Source organism: Sinocyclocheilus rhinocerous, unplaced genomic scaffold (assembly GCF_001515625.1).
Source record: "Sinocyclocheilus rhinocerous isolate Xijiao unplaced genomic scaffold, SAMN03320098_v1.1 scaffold1013, whole genome shotgun sequence".
Classification (NCBI taxonomy): domain Eukaryota; kingdom Metazoa; phylum Chordata; class Actinopteri; order Cypriniformes; family Cyprinidae; genus Sinocyclocheilus; species Sinocyclocheilus rhinocerous.
Window position 1 is genome coordinate 662440 of NW_015642049.1, and position 3551 is coordinate 665990.

The following is a 3551-nucleotide window of genomic DNA, read 5'->3' on the forward strand; positions in this document are numbered from 1 at the left end:
ATATTAAACATTAAAGTTAAACAAAATGCTTTACCATCACTCTGATTCCCTCCATTGCCCTGTAAGTCATGACCTTCCAGTGATTCACAACCAGTCTGGGAAAATTGTCCCTGCTAACTCTGCCCAGATGGACCGCTGAGCATTTCTGCAGTTGTGCTTATTTAAACTATTACATATATTGAGAATAAAAGCCATACATAATTAGATAAAGGGTTATTACAACATTTGGGGATTATTTTGAATCTGTAGATTAGTTAGAGTATCACATGAGAAGAGTTATTCTAAAATTTGACCCAAATTCCTCTATCTTTTGGAAAGTTCCCATTCTGAACACATCGAGGGCATGTTATCTGATCCTACAAACAAGGTGGAAAGAGAATCGATCTGTTAAAATAAAATGAGGATTATATTGTACAATCCTCATAAGATTCCTGAAAAAAAAAGAGACATTTTCCTCTTCGCTCTATGCTGTTCTGGCCTCTGGGAGCAGAAGTAATGCTTGATGAATTGCCTTTAACATCAAAACGTCCTTGTTATGCGAAACACCTCATGACCCTGGTGACGTCTCTGGAGCTGCGATAGAAAAGCAGTTTTGCTAATCAGCAGGTCAGCATGGAATCTGCTACTGCAGAACTTCACATAAAATTTCGCAGATTTCCCAAAAATGTGTATGTCCATCAAGATATATAAAGCTACGATAGGTGCAATACTGTGAATGGCTAAATGGAGTTATGTAAAATTAGTGCCCTATTGCTTTTATAGAACATTGACTACATAAACATATTAAGGACACAATTCTCCAAAAAAAAAAAAATTATAATAAAATACTATCCTAACAGTCGCTAACATAAAACATTGCTATGCAACAATAATAACAATATGCTATGTATGGAAGCCCGGTTCAGCCACAAGATAATAATAATAATAGTGACTTTATATTTCACAATTATAACTTTTATTCTCGCAATTCTGAGTTTATTTCTAACAATTGGCTTAACTAATTAAAGGACTAGCTGTTTGTCCAATTAATGACAGATGGGGGTAGTGTGGTGTGTTATAAAAAGACTAGACCAGGACCAGTTAAAAATTTAATGTAAAAATTTAACCCAACGGTTGGGTTAGTCCATATTTGACCCAAAGTTGGGTTGAAACAACCCAGCATTTTTTAGAGTGTACCCATACAACCACAGTATTCTCAACTTAATTTAACAAATTTTAGCATGTTTAAATCCATTCAAAATCAGTGCATAATGCCCATAAAGTGTGCAGATTTCACACTGGCCTGCTAATCAGTCTACAATGAGGCTTCAAATCTCTCAAAGCAGCAGAGATTCTGCAGGAGGCTGTTCTTGGCAGATACTGCTATCAGCAGAAATGCTAATGGGATTCACCTCTTACCTATGCAGAGCCAAGAATGTGGCCTCACAGTGGGATAGAGACCTTCTCTTCTTCCCCCGCTACTGTTCCAGAAACTCATCCCCCATCTCATCACCTCTCAATTACTGATGGCAACATTTAAGGAGACATAAAAACATTTTGGAGTTAAGACCTCTCAGACCCACAACAGTGTGAACCCTTAATCATGTTTACATGAAGGAAAATGTAAATGCTCATGAGTTCCAGTATAACCATAAAAATATGACGGGAACCTTGGTTTGGTATATTTTTTATTCAAAAAGAACGTAGATCTTCCTGTGTGTTAACAGCCTTCCATATGTTCCATATGAAACAAAATTGAAAATGGAAAATATATTTCACTTAAACCTCCAAATGATAAAATATATTACATATATTACAACAATGGGAAAGAAAATACATTTTCAATCTAAAAATGCATTTTTGGTAAGTGCAAAATGTATGTATTTATGGACAATATAAATATATTTCGATTGAAAATACATTTAAAAATATAAGTTACTAAAACTTATTTAAAAAATATGTAAATCTATTTTAAAATCTATATTAGCAATATATTTTGGGCCATTTATTAATATTGTAAACGCTGGAATAATTTAAAATGTCAAGACACCGGCCTGCAATCAAAAGTTAGATTTCATCTTTAACTCAAACATTTCTCATTAAAGACCAGTTTATCTGCTCTCAGTCATCTCATTGGTGTCTATTGTTTTATTTATCCAAATGAATTTTAGGAAAAACATCCGACACAAAGTTAATACTTACATGAGAAAAAACTGAGAACACCATTACGTCAATGATAGAAAAACCTCAGAGCAACATGATTTTACTCTGAGAACTGTCTGGGAGGTTTGGGGTGCTCAAAAGTGATATGATAAGAGGCAACATCAGTGACCGCATCCAAAGTTATCAGTAAAGATGAACCCCAGCTGCTGCCATGGCATGCCGTGTCCCAGGGGGCTTCAAATCTCTAAATATTTCTCCTCTACCCTCTGTTTGAGGAAGCGATTTAAGAGACATTGAACAACAGTGTTCTAAAACAGTCACCAAGGAACTCAGGAAACTGGACCCAGATTTTACACTGGATCAAATGTCCAACAAATATATCAATCAAATGTCCAACCCTATACAAAAAAAAAATCCCTACAATAAAATATAAAACTGATTAATATTACCATGAACTATGCAAAATCAATAACATGACACATTAATTAGTATTAGTCATACTACCAAGTTTTGGATGCACAGTCTTTGATGTCAACAGCAAAAGATGTGGGATGCTTTTTCTCCTCCTTTTGCTATCTAGCTAGATTTTTACCAGAATTTAGCATTGTTTTTTCCCTTCTGTCTGCTTTCGGGTACCAGTTAAAAATTTAATGTAAAAATTTAACCCAACGGTTGGGTTAGTCCATATTTGACCCAAAGTTGGGTTGAAACAACCCAGCATTTTTTAGAGTGTACCCATACAACCACAGTATTCTCAACTTAATTTAACAAATTTTAGCATGTTTAAATCCATTCAAAATCAGTGCATAATGCCCATAAAGTGTGCAGATTTCACACTGGCCTGCTAATCAGTCTACAATGAGGCTTCAAATCTCTCAAAGCAGCAGAGATTCTGCAGGAGGCTGTTCTTGGCAGATACTGCTATCAGCAGAAATGCTAATGGGATTCACCTCTTACCTATGCAGAGCCAAGAATGTGGCCTCACAGTGGGATAGAGACCTTCTCTTCTTCCCCCGCTACTGTTCAAGGAGGCAATGCCTCCATCGCGATATGACTGGTTATGCTAGGCTGTGATTGGTTCATACGATAAATCCAGCCTCTTGTGTTCATGAGTTCCGCTGTTGGCAAATCAGTCTGAATGAACAATATAATGTCATTAATGGGAAGACTCATTTAAAAAAAAATAAGTAAACAACTCACACACTTAAATATAATCACTTTGTTACATCAAAATAAGACTTAAAATGGCCTTAAAGGGTTAGTTCACCGCAAAAAAATTCTGTCATTAATTACTCACCCTCATGTCGTTTCAAACCCGTAAGACCTTCGTTCATATTCGGAACACAAATTAAGATATTTTTGATGGAATCTGAGAACTGTCTGACCCTGCATAGACAGCAACGTAGCAA

General features: G+C 35.8%; 1 long non-coding RNA gene across 1 annotated transcript in view; it reads right to left on the bottom strand.

Moving 5' to 3' along the window:
* Positions 1 to 473: 473 nt before the first annotated feature.
* LOC107755367 (uncharacterized) overlaps positions 474 to 3551 on the bottom strand; it is a 16873-nt gene continuing 13795 nt past the window's right edge. The window contains exons 2-3 of the long non-coding RNA XR_001641684.1: positions 1399 to 1502; positions 474 to 573 (exon numbers count right to left, since the gene is read on the bottom strand). This is a non-coding gene — a long non-coding RNA (uncharacterized LOC107755367). The remainder of the gene's footprint in view (positions 574 to 1398; positions 1503 to 3551) is intronic.